Raw genomic sequence first — 14,345 nt, forward strand, 5'->3', positions numbered from 1 at the left:
TATATATATGCTCATCTCACACATACACACATGTAGACACTACTTCAAGAAATAAAATCTAGCAGCTAAATCCTTTTAAGGTTAGGTATTCATCATTAATAAGTTGATGAGGATTGCCAGAAATAGATAATGCTAAGAACAGCACAGGTTTTTATAGACTTAAAATGTCATATTATCTATTTAAAACAACTTATTTAAAAGTAAGTTAATTTGGCTTCACAAAATAGAAAAAAAATACATAAGGGCTGTATACTAAAATGGAATAAACTCAAGTAATGATATCAATTAATATAAAATGTTTAGTTTATTTAAAAAACAACACCACAAACAGCAAGATATATATTATATAATATAATGAACTTATTGTATACAGTGCTCAGATGCACTACAACTCATCAAAGTTATAATTGTTAATTAGTACTTTTTCATTGATAATTTCCTATTTGGTTCATGAATTAATTAAAACATTTTTTTGTCCCCCCCATATTTTTTTTATCCTAATTATTTTGGCCATGTTTATGTTCTGTGATAACTGCAGCTTTATTGGTCAACTAACCATATAACTCTTCACCTAGCATCAATAATTGACAACTTATTCTTTTACTAATAATCATTTTGAAATATCCAATTTTTTTTTTTTTTTTTTTTTTTTTTTTTTTGTAGTTTCTGAACTTACTCATGACAAAAATAAATATATGAATAAGATAAATAAATAAATTCTAAATATTTTAGTTCTTCAAAGAGAAAGTATCAAGTTAATCTAACTTTGAATTATTTTTTTGAATTTCATTCATCCATCAACATTTCACTTTCTAATTTCATGAAATTATAATCATGAACTGTGCGTGTATTTGATAAATTCTTTAACAACATGTCTTCATTTTTCTTTGACACAACTGAAATTCATCTGTATTTATTTATTTATTCATCAACTGAAAGTTAAATGTCACAAGCTCCTACAATAAAGAACAGTTTGTAGGAAAGGAATTAGTGAGACATCACCCCCTTGTCATCTATATCATATCTTTGTCTTATACTGATATGTTCTTATCAGAATATTTAATGTCTATTTTAGTGATGAGTCATCTCTTATATAGTCCACTACCAGATGTTCAGTAGTCCCTTTTTAAAGTCAACTAATCAGTATGATTGTTGAATATCCTATTCATTATTATTATTATTATTATTATGGGCCAAACTGGTAAAATTGTTAGCATGTTAGGCAAAATGCTTAGCAGCATTTTCTCCATCTTTACGTTCTGAGTTCAAATTCCACCAAGGTCGACTTTGCCTTTCATCCTTTTGGGGGGGTCGATAAATCAAGTTCCAGTTATGCACTGGAGTCGATGTAATCAACTATCCCCTTTCACCCAAAATTTTCAAGGCCGTGTGCCTAGAGTAGAAATAATAATAATAATAATAATAATAATAATAATAATTATTATTATTATTATTATTATTATTATTAATGGGGCGAACTGGCAGAATCGTTAGCACATTGGGCAAAATGCTTAGTGGCATTTCATCTGTCTTTATGTTCTGAGTTCAAATTCCGCCAAGGTCGACTTTACCTTTCATCCTTTTGGGGATCAATAAAATAAGTACCAGTTTAACACTGGAGTCGATGTAATCAATTAGTCCCCTCCCCCCAAATTTCAGGCCTTGTGCCTTTAGTAGAAAGGATCATTATTATTATTATACATGACTTAAAGATATACAAAGTCTAGTATATAGTGGATAAGAATGATTAGATAATGTCTCGTTTATCTACAACTCCTGTTATGGCATTTCAAGTTGTTTCCAATTTGGAGTTGTCTAATATCTTTGATTCTTCATTTGATCTTCCTTAATCTAGAAAACAATGGTGAAGAAGATTGAAGAAATAGACTTAACTTTACTGAAAGACCTGCCCTGTTTTACTATCTTTCACAAACAATATAATATCTTTACTGAAATAATAAAATTACAGGAAATAGTTCAAGTGAATCTACTTGTTTAATGGGTGTAATTCAGCCAAAACAAACCACTTAGATATTGGTTTAAAAATAACACTTAGTTCATTTCTTGACTGCAGCGTCTTGTTTTATCTTCTCTTGGTTTATAAACATGAAGAAATATCTAAACAGAGTGAAATTTATACATAAAATGATATGTTGTTAAAGATTTTCAAATACACTATTGCAGAATTAATTTTTTTTAAAGTTTATTTAATGTGTATGTAGTGATTGTAACCTGTGTTAATATTAATGGATTTGCTTCTGTGATATTTTCATTTTTTGCTTTTTCACCCTGTTATCTTTGGCAACACAATTCCTGTAAGCTTTAACATTTTCTTTACAATTCTTGCCACTTAAAACTCACACATATTTTTGTGGGACCTTTAACTGTGTCTTAGACTATTAACATTGTTTTTTTTTAATTATTATTGTGTTAATTGTAGCTATTTACTTTTTATTTAAATTTACATTTTGACCAGCTTAGCCCAGTATTATTAATCTAAGGTAGAATATAAATACTATTGTGTATACATACATACATACATACATACATACAAATGCGTGTGTGTGTGTGTATTGTAATGTGATGTAACTCTATCTCTTAGCATGTAAAACCTGATAAAAAGCATTTGGCTCTCTGTGCATTTTGAAAATCTGAGTAATAGTCATATGTCACTTAGCATTTCAGTTGTTCTAAAGTATGTTTGGGAATCTAGAGAAAATGGTCTTTCTATTTGTTACTGTGGTACTAATATGATTTGGTTAATACTCTTTGGAGCACTGGTTGAATCCCTGGAAACCTGTGATCCTTCTTTCATAAACCCTCAAATTCTCATTGGGTTGTTTTAAGTTATTTTTTTTACTTTTTGAAACAAACAATGGGTCATTTTTCTCCCCCTTGTTTGTTTTGATTGATATAAATACTTCATCGGGGAATGGCACACGGATTGTTCTCTCCGAAATCTCTGTTCCATTCTAGATGATGGCCAATTCATTATTAGTATTTAATGAAAATTGTAATAATTTCAACAGTTTTCAAGTTAAGAAAACAATTGTTTATTATAAAGAAATAAATAAAAAGAATGCAATTTCATATTTAATGAAATCAGAAAATCATGACCTTTCTTTGGACAAACCAGAACATAATTTGAAAAATATTCCTTAGATTTTAGTCCAGTTAATGTTGACTTCTTTTTTTCTTAAATCAAAACTCTGCTTATTTTAATTCCTTTAGCTTAGAGAAGTTACTTAACTCTTGCAATATAATTTCCCAAATGCAGTCTTAATAAATTCCTGTTACTCTTGATTTATCTATTGGGATAGATCCTGAGTAAGTAGAACAAAAAATAATAATAGTTAAAACCCTTTTTAGACTTCGCTGTCTAATGTAGAATGCACTGCTAGATATCTTCTGTTCAGTTCCAAGTAGAAGACTTCACTGCTGGCTTGCCACTAACTTCATCAGAACAGATAATGCTACAGACAGCCATTTGTTACAAAAAAAAAAATTTTTTAAATTAAAAAAAAAAAGATCAAAAGAGAAATTCTTTGTCCTTAAATATTTGAGTTGAAAAACTAATTAATAATAATGGTGTTTGCTCTTATCTTTAATTTACAAGAAATTAATTATATACTGCTATATAACTTTTAGTCAATGTTCATTATGTGAAGAAATAATAACATTGTAAAAGTATTATACTATGCTTAAACTATTATTTAAAGTTTAATTAATATTCTACAAATATTATTTGCTGAGCTGATGTAAATAATTTAGTCTATTTAATTATATTCTATAAAAATCAGTTACTGAGTTGCTTGTAATATTTTTAAAAATTATTTTTGTTGTTGTCTAACTTATAAGCTTTTGTAAAGAAGAATAAAAATCAAAGTAAATAAAAAAAATTAAAAGCATGTTAAGTATCTGACAGTTATTTTCTCTTGATTTGTCCCCAAGACATGGCAAAAATGGTTCAGAGATTGTCAGGATGTAAAATTAGGCTTGCTATCAGTTTGTTTACACTGAAAATAACTTAAGAATGTTTCCTGTAAACAGGCTTATGATGTCATTAGCTTCACCTTTGCTATATATCCTTACACACACACACACATATACTAAAATATTTAAACTAGAAATAGCCAAAGGGAAAGATAAAACTAGTGATTAAAATAAGTGGGAATGAAAAGAGAACTTCACATAAAATATATATTCCAGCAGAGAAAATGGACATTAAATAATGATGATGATGATTATATATTGTTTGTTTTTATGCTGAGTTATAATAAAAAAACAATTTTACATAAACTTGAGGATTACTCAATACTTTTGTAGAATACATATTATTATTCCTTTACAAAAATAGGGCTGACAATGACTTTGAAGTTTTGGCCTGCTAAGCCTTTATTGGGCAGACTGATGAAGACTTAGCAGGCTGAAACTTGGAAGTCACTGTCAACACTATTCTTGTTAAAGAATAATGTCTGTCTATCTATCTAGCTAATGCATAGATACATACATACATATAGTTTATTATTAAACCTGAAGCACAGAGTTTGTCTCATGATTTGAGTTTCATGCAAGTGCAGTCATCAGGCCTGATAATTGTACTGGCAGGAAACTAGAGCTGTAAGACAAACTCTCAGCTTCAGTTTTAATTTTTTAAATTATATCCTCTACAACATGTATTGAGTATTCTTTCCTCATTTGTTCATCATTAATAGCATACATAAATATATAATTTCAGTTAAATATTTAAAAAGAAATAAAACTTAAAAGTTTAGATTATTTTTATATTTCATTCAAAGTATGAGATTGTGATTTATTTCTTCAGTGTTTGTCTGGCCTTCATTTTTATTTTTATCTTTGAATATTTGGTTCAACTGTAACTTGTAACATATATCATATCATTTTTCACTTGTTTATTGATGTTGACGTAGCATAATTAAAAATGATTTCATCAATGTCTTTTAGCTGTAATGCCTCATCACACACATGAACAGTTACTAAACAGTTGCAGTTATCACATTCTGTTAAGAACCAGTTTTATGGAATAAACTATTTACTGCATGATATTGTGTGAAGTTTGGTTTTATTTGTCTTTCTTTGTCTTGCTTTCTGCTCATTCTCAGCTTACTGTGGTCGTGATTATGGAACTATTAATGCTTTGTTTGCAAATGAGACAATTAGAAAACTTTCTTATCATCAGAAATAATATCATAAAGCAGACTAATAAAACTAATAATAAACTTCTTAGACTAAATCTTTGAATATATCTATTGCTAAAAGTAAGTATTAGTTTGAAGTTAAACTAGTTTTACTTGTGATTCTTTTTGGCTGCTGTATTCTACCAAGTTTTCTTAATCCCACTTCCCAACTGAAGTAACACCTACCCACACATAACACACACACACACAGACACACACACACCTTTCCATTTATACCCTACTATACAATCTAGCTGATACATTTCTCACCAATGAATTTTTTATTTTGTTTTACTCCAAGTGTCATAGAATTCTAGGGCAACTTGGCATTGGGTACAGTCATAACCATGTACATATATACATGGTTGTGGAGGTGCAATGGCCCAGTGGTTAGGGTAACGGACATGCGGTCATAGGATCGTGGTTAGGATTCCCAGACCTGGCGTTGTGAGTGTTTATTGAGCAAAAACACCTAAAGCGCCACGAGGCTCCAGCAGGGAATGGTGGTGAACCCTGCTGTACTCTTCCACCACAACTTTCTCTCACTCTTACTTCCTGTTTCTGTTGTGCCTGTAATTCAAAGGGTCAGCCTTTTCACGCTGAATCTCCCTCGAGAACTACATTAAGGGTACACATATCTGTGGAGTGCTCAGCCACTTGCACGTTAATTTCACGAGCAGGCTGTTCTGTTGATTGGATCAACTGGAACCATCGTCGTCGTAAGTGACGGAGTGCCAACAAATGTACATGGTTATGACTGCCTTGCAACCATATAGTTCCCACTACATGACAGATTGAGCAAGTGTCTTCTATTGTAGCCATATTATAAGTACCAAGGGTGACAAGCTGGCAGAATTGTTAGCACACCAGCCAAAATGCTTAGTGACATTTTGCTGTCTTTATGTTCCGAGTTCAAATTCCACCAAGGTCAACTTTACCTTATCCTCCTTTGAGAGTTGATAAAATAAGTACAGATCGATTACTGGAGCCAATGTAATCAACTTACCCCTCCCCTGAAATTGCTGGCCTTGTGCCAAAATTTGTGCCAACATACTAAGAAATGTTAGTTTCACATTTAATGACTGAAACTAACAAAAAAATTAGTCATACCTTTGTATGTCTAGCATGAAAATCCTCTTGCTACTAACCCTCTTATAGGCTCCTCATTTCACTACAATCAACAGGATTGAATACTTCCAAACAGAATCATTCATCACTGCATGTATTGATCAGTCTCTTAAGGGTGTATCAAGATTAATCCATCTCTCCTATATTCTATTATACCAGTGGTTCCCAGACTATGAGTCGCGACCCACTGATGGGTCGCAAAAAGTTATAAAATTACGCATTAGCTTTGATTAACTGTTGTCTATCAAGATAGTTCAAGACTCATGTTTTCAATACCAGACTGGTTGTTTTATCAAGCAGTAGGCTTTTTTTCATGAACTTAACAAATCAGAGGTGGTCGTTTTCTCAAGTTATTTATTCGTATGTAATCGTAAAAAGGAAAAGTCTGTTTTTAATTATTTATAGAGAACTTTACCTAGGCACAGTACAACACTGATCGAGCCGATAACAGTTACTGCTTCAAAGTTTTGTATTAGAGTTGATACCTGCCCATAGGGTATGGAAACGTTGAAACAGTTATAAAACGTTTTGTTTCACATTTAATATAACCCTAACCCAGTAGAGTTAAGTGGGTCGCCATAAACTGGTGTCATAAATAGGTCACGTCTCTAAAAAGTTTGGGAACCACTGTATTATACTATTATATTGATTTCAAACTTTGGCACAAGGCCAATAGATTTGAGGGAGGGGCTAAGTTGGTCCATGCTGACATGCGTTAGTTTGTCTGAAACTGGTAAGCTGGAGAGCTGCACCAGGTTCCAGTCTGATTTGATATGGTTTCTCCAGCTAGAAGCCCTTCCTAATGCCAACCACTTCAAGAGTGGGTGTCTTTTACATGCCACCGGCACAAGTGCCAGTTATGTGACGCTGGCGCTGGCCACAACTACGGTTCTGCTTGGCTTGATGAGTCTTCTCATGTTCGACTGGTGCTTATTTTATCGACCTCAAAAGGATGAAAGGCACCCTTCGAACACTGGCAGAATTTGAACTCAGAATGTAAAGGCAGATGAAATGCTTCTAAGCATTCCACCCAGCATGTTAGCAATTCTGTCAGCTCACCACTTTATATTATATTGGTTTCAAATTTTGGCATAAGGCCAGTAATTTTGGAGGTGGAGGTGCACAATTTGTACTTATTTTATTGATCCACAACAGAATGAAAGGTTAAGTTGGTCTTGGCAGAATTTGAACTCAGAATGTAAAGATGGATGAAATTCTAGTAAGCATTTTGCCCAGCATGCTAACAATTATGCTAGCTTACTGACTTATATTAACATTTTTCTTACATTTATCTCTGATTGCATCTGAAGCTGATAAGGGATGCTACTAAATCAACAATCCCCAACCTTTTTTTGCACCACAGGTAAATTTCAGCGTTGTATGAAAGGGGTTTGCTACGGCTGGAACGCTATTAATCAGATCTGACTGGAAGATAGCAGACATCCAGTCGAAGGGAGATAACTGATACACGCCAGAAGCTAGTTAAGATATTTTTTACGTGTTGATAATAGACAGAAAACCACGAAAGTGAGGATCGAGATTTATAGGTGGCACAGTATTCTGTCTATGTTCAAGGTACCAAGTCTCCAATGACCGAATCCACTTAATTCTGGAAAGAAACTGAGGTGACGAGAATAATATTGTTCAGAGTAATAAAAAGCGGAACCGACAAGTATTCCAATTATTCCGGTTAGGAAAAAAACGAAATGTTGTGTGTGTGTGTGCGTGCGTGTGTGTGTGTGCGTGTGTGTGTGTGTGTGCGTGTGTGTGTGTGTGTGTGTGTGTGTATGAACGTGTTATCTAAGGTTAAATAAAAACAAGGTCTCATATTTTGTGAGGAACAGTGTAGTCGATTACATTGACACCATTGACAGATATTTGACTGTTATTTCTAGCAACTAGAGCGACCACTTGGAGTCTATATATTTGGCTTATATATTTAGTTATATAGTCTCAAGTTGTCATTTAGCACCTCATCGAAATGTGGTCTAACACAAATATCCATATCTGCAAAAAATAACAAAACAAATTTTGATCTAAGGGAGACAACTACAATGATTACACTGGTCAACAAAAAAAATATTTTTTGAAATGGTGTCGAGACACCAAACATCTTTTTTTTAGATAATTTGAGGGCGGTGAATTTGAAAATGACCTTATTTTTTCTTGGTTAGCTACCGTTTTTGCTATGCAGAAATGCCTCATTTTGGCGGGGGAAAAAAAGCATTTTTTTCATTTTCTATATATTTGATATTGATCGATGGCAATATTTCTCAAAGTAAAATCGTAGAAACTTTTCAATTCGTATTTAAACCAACAAATATTGGTCTGCTTATTGAGAAATACTATTTTTGCAATAACAATCAGACCCTAAGTCTTTAAAAATAACACGATTGAATATACCAAGACCAATAAGTATTTTTATCAAATCATTAAATAATCTAACAGCAGAAATATAACCTTTGTAAACATAAGAACTATGGTAAAAATTTTCTCTTTCTTGATTGTCTGTCATGTTCAATACTATTTAAGTCTCTTTTGATGCTCTAGCAGTAGTCAGCAATCATTCGTTTGTGTGTGTGTAAAGGATAAAGACTCCACCCCCACCCCCACAAGTAGCTGTAGAATTGAACCTAGAAAGTTTCCCTCTTAGACACAAGTCCGGGCAAAGTTGTTTGTGGAAGACCAGCAGTCACCCACTCACACCAGCGTCCCCTATCCACGCCACTGTTGTTATCTAATGGAAAGGCAAAAGCCGACACATCTTGGCACCAGTAACGTCGCAACTCACTGGCTGAATCGAAACAACGTAAAACAAAGTGTCTTGCTCAAGAACACAATACACAGCCTAGTCCGGGAATCGAACTCACAACTTCATGATTGCAAGGCCGATGCTCTAACCGCTGAGCCACAGACACACACACACACCTGTATGTGTGTGCGACCACTACATTTATATTCTTTTTCTCTCCTTGTTTCTTTCTGTGTTCCTTTCAGTTGAAGAGCGTAGGCTCGAAACGTCAAAGACTTTCTCTATTCCCGAGCGTTATACTAATACATCCATTTGTTGCTTACACCACCTGTCTTCGTCTGTTGTTTTTTTCGTAAATTCTCCCATATATATATATATATATACAGAGAGAGAGAGATAGAGAGAGAGAGAGAGAATAGAAAAGAAATATTAATATTTCTAAGTCTGCGGTACTGGATATTAATAGTTATCGCCAAGCCAACATGGCAGTCCAAAAAATAAGACGAATGCTGCCGTTGATTAGATCCAAGAAGCCATCGCCTCTAGCTAGCTATGTGACACACGAACCTATGTCCATTGTAACCTTCGAACAGGGGAGGTCAGCCGCTTCCCCTTGCTGGTCTGGCATCTGCAGACTAGTTTCAGGGTATTGCCCCTTATCAATTGATACCCCAAAACTAGTCTGTAGATGCCAGACCAGAAAGGGGAAGCAGCTGACCTCCCCTGTTCGAAGGTTATAATGGACACAGGTTCGTGTGCCACATAGCTAGTTAGAGGCGATGGACTCTTGGAGCTAATCAACGGCAGCATTCGTCCGAGTGAAAATCGTGCAGGTGAAAGAATCAAATAAATGAACCCGACCGCTCTCAAAAATTAAGTAAAAAAATAGAACAGGAAAAATAATTCAGAATCTTTGTCTGGTATCGGATCGATCCCAGTCACGAGGCCAAACATTCCTGAAAGTTTCATCCGAATCCATCCAGTAATTCTTGAAATATCTTGTCCACAGACAAACAAACACGATTGAAACAATACCTCCGCCTTCGCTTAGGCAAGGCGGAGGTAAAAAAAAAAGCAGAACAGAACCTACATACATACATACATACAACATACACACACACACACACACACGCGATTGTATGTACCAAGCATGGATATTCTGCTAATAATGTAGGATCATATGAAAAAGCATGAGTGCGATTTCCCTTCAAATCCATTTTCCACTCTCTGAAAAAAATAACAAAATACAAAACAAACTTTCCAACTCAAAGCTTCAGAAAAATTACTGACAACTGATTTTCTCCCCTTAAGCACAGAAACACCTCCACTCGCTCTCTCCCACTCTCTCTCTCTCCCACTCTCTCTCTCTCTCTCTCTTTCTATGTTTGTGTCTGTCTGTCTGTCTCTGTCTCTGTCTCTCTCTCTCTGCCAGGACGACATCCTCTAGAGACCAGATAGCACGTGAAAATATTATTCGTTGTTAAAATGGTTCTTTATTTTCATCGTAACAATGTAAGATACAACTTTTTCGAGTTGGAATACAATGATTTTCGCTATACTGATATCCAGTCTGTCGGAAGTTAAATTTACCTTTTACTGACTTACGGAAAGAGAGAGAAAAGAGAGGGGGGGAAGTAAGAGAGTTTACATCTCTGGTCATGCAAGTATATAGGGTGGAAGTTATATCATCGCGCGATGACAATCGACAAGGAAAGGGAGAGAAATAGATACTCTTCGGCTGGGCGCCAAATGACCAAAGAAGTAGAACCGATTTTGCGTTCACTATATATTTATTTCTAAATAAATTAGGTCAGACTAGACAAAGGATTTTCCTTTTCTTGTCTGCCTGAACCTTATCTAACCCAAGAATGTTAACTTAAGCAATAGAATTTAACTAAGTGTAACAAGTGACTCTCATAAATTTATAAATCGAGAACAATAGGAAAGAAACTGGTAGAAAAATAGAGATTCGGTTTCGAATCCTGGCTTAGAATCTAGGAAGTTATTCGTTTTACACACACATACATGATGCGTAAGATCATCAGTGACAAGTTGACAGTTGATTGTTCCTACGAACGTGAGATCGACAGTGACTCGTGAATCCGGCAAGAGACTTATAGCGTTTGCCGAAAAGACTCCAGGCTAAATCCGTGTTTTCGGCCTGGCGGTTAGGCTTCTCGAGTGGAGAATCATTATGGGTTTTCAAATGTCTCGTGAGTTCGGAGTGGCTATTGCAAACTTAGCCGTATAGATCATAGGCAAGCGGGTTCTACAATAACGAATTGTGCATAATCAGTTGGCGGGTTGTCTATATGACTCCTGAAGTGGCTTTAGAGTTCTGTGTTTGACAAGCGTATTCGGCTACACTCATGGCAAACAAACAGAAGATATTCTACTTCCTCCCACTTCCAGGCAACTCTTTTGGTCTTTGCCATTGCGTAGACCAGGGGTTTTCAAACTGTGGTCCGCAAGGACAAGACAGGGGGTCCGTGGACAGCAAATACTTTTTATGGGCAATTTGATTTTATATATGTTTTTTAATCGAAATCTTTTAATTGACAATAAACCTATTTGTTAAATACTGTTAAATAAATAAATGTAAATATATATGTTATTTTAAGCAGATATTTATGTATAAATTTCATAAGCGTTTATAAGGGGGTCCCTAAGTTTGAAAACCCCTGGCTTAGACTATGAGCTGCTGGTCAATAGTATCTAAATTTGCAGCATCCATATGAGCTCTGGAAAGTGTTCTTTCCGTCGACTGGTGATTTTGCCCGTTTTTGTGTGTACGCTCTTGCCATTTTTTGTCCCCAGGGATGTGATTCTTGACGCACGAGTCCCTAAAGCTTGCTTTATTTGGCTGTATAACTCTTTGTTATTTTTTGAATCAGCAACAGCCTGTGTCTGTGCTGCAAAATTTGACTATCAGATGATCTGCATTTTCCTCAGGTTTAGTTGTCTTCTCTATGCTTCTGAGAGATTTTTCTGCAAGAGGCAGTTTTGTGTATTGTTCTTGGTGGTAAAAATTGCTCTTATAGCTCGGTCATTTTCATCAAACCAGTCCCGTGATTTGGGAGAAACTGCCAGCTATGTCCTTAGCAGCATTGTAGATTTGATCACGGGTTTCCTTCCATGAGTTGGAATATGTTACTGTGCTGAGTCTGTCTTGTAGGATGGCCTGTGCAACTGGGAAGTGGATTTGAGCAATATCAAAGTTTGGTTGTCTTACGTAACCGAGCAGGAGACTTAGTGACTAAGTGCATCTTCGATCTAAACAGGAAGTGGTCTGTCCAGCACTCAGTACTACCGCAAAACTAAACATTGCAAACATCTTGCTTGTAATGCTTACAGACAATCACGTAGTCCAGCATGTGCCATTGCTGAGATCTTGGAGCAATTCACACGGAGCAGAACAAGTCATACATCTTAGAGACTACGGTGTTACAGATTGCGAATCCAACTCCTGCTTTCCTACGATCTTCAAGCTTCGTACATCTCCCTCCAGCAGGTTCTTGGACTTGACCATCGTCGGCAAGCCGAGCCTCTGAGAGGGCAGCTACATCAACAGAGTACTTTTGGCGAATTTTACATATCAAGGTAGTTCGTGCAGGAGAGGATCTCTTGGGATTGTCAATGAGGGTCCTTACATTCCAACAGGATATGTTTGGCTTTACACTGGATCTTTTGGGTATTTTGTTGTTTCGAGCGTACTAAATTGGCCAGATGGATTGAAGAGGCAAGTATGGTTTGGATCACATTTTCTATAGTCCTCCAGGTTTATTGGTGAGTAGTGTTGTCCCTAAAAAAACTCTTTCAGATCCAGCTCAGTAGGGTAGGAGGTTTTACATTCGAGTTAGCCTTCTCTTAGAGGAATGCCGTGACAAAAACTAAGGATCCATCACGCCCAGTGGCCTTGTTGCGCCATCGGTCACTAACTCGAGCATTTCTAAGTCCCGGCCCATAACATGCATGCATGAAAACAAACAAGCGAAGTACACTGGATCTTGTTAAATTTCATCTAACCACTTAATTTTCAATTTTTCTCCAGATAATTTTCAGAAAATGTAGTTTTCTGCTGATGACGGAAATTGCATTCTTTTCTTTTCTTTTTTCAAATTTTTTTTTCTAGAAATTAATAATAAAGAAGTTTCAAATCATGTATATTGATCTCAATTGCCATGAAGTTCAGCACACACGAAAAGTTAACGTAGTCTCACGATCTGCTAGAAATAGCAGTCAAATCTTCCATAACGTCTAAGAAAAAACGAAAAGAACGAAACATTGTGCCACAAAACCATTTATTCTTGTTACTTGACGTAGGCCCCACGGACACGGATGTAATCGTTTATCGAACTTACGACGCCTCGAAACATTTACTAGTCACAATAAGAGCCCGAAATTTTGGGGGAGGGGGCCAGTCGATTAGATCGATCCCGAAAGAATGAAAGGCACAGTCGACCTCGGCGGAATTTGAACTCAGAACGTAAGAACAGACTTCGCCCGGCGTGCTAACGGTTCTACCAGCGAGCCGCCTTCACAACACATCGATATTAAATGTACTTTGTCTTTTCTTACTATATAAAAAAAAAAGAAAAGAATGGTGGTGGAGAAAGAAATGGTTAAAAGCAAAAGTTAGTAACCAATTGTTTCTCCACTACCGAAACTATTCCCTTTCCTAAAGGTAGGTTACCTCATTAGCTCATGTATCCCTATGATTAAAGGTATTTCAGTTATTGCCTTCTGGTCTTATTTTCCATACACAATGAACCACGAAACACATTGTTTAATGTGTCTTCTTTTTCTTTCTTTTTTCAAGATTTTAATATGTGCAATTGAAGGATATTTGACTGTCGTTTCTAGCAGATGGAGTAACTGTGTAGACGTTCCTACATAGGCTTGAATTAACGACTGTTTAGCCCAAGGTCAACCTACATCTATCAAAAGCTATCCAGCTGTGACATTTTTTCTCTTTTCTTTCAGACAGAATATGTAGACTATATTATCCAATGTGTCCTTCCCGTTTCTGAAGACGGAAAAATTGGTGTGAGAAAGATTTTCTTTTATCCCTAATAAGTAGGATACATAGAGGGGACAAACAAAAACATATATATGGCCTTTCAGCCTTTTACGAGTGTGCTATCGAATGAATGTTATAATGAATAAATTGGTGTGAGAAAAATTTAGCGATTAATATTTTAAGAGAACGAAATGACAACAAACAGGTCTCCACCACATTGACTAAAGCGGTATTAAGAAGGGAAGTA

This window comes from Octopus bimaculoides, chromosome 3 (genome assembly GCF_001194135.2).
Source record: "Octopus bimaculoides isolate UCB-OBI-ISO-001 chromosome 3, ASM119413v2, whole genome shotgun sequence".
NCBI lineage: Eukaryota > Metazoa > Mollusca > Cephalopoda > Octopoda > Octopodidae > Octopus > Octopus bimaculoides.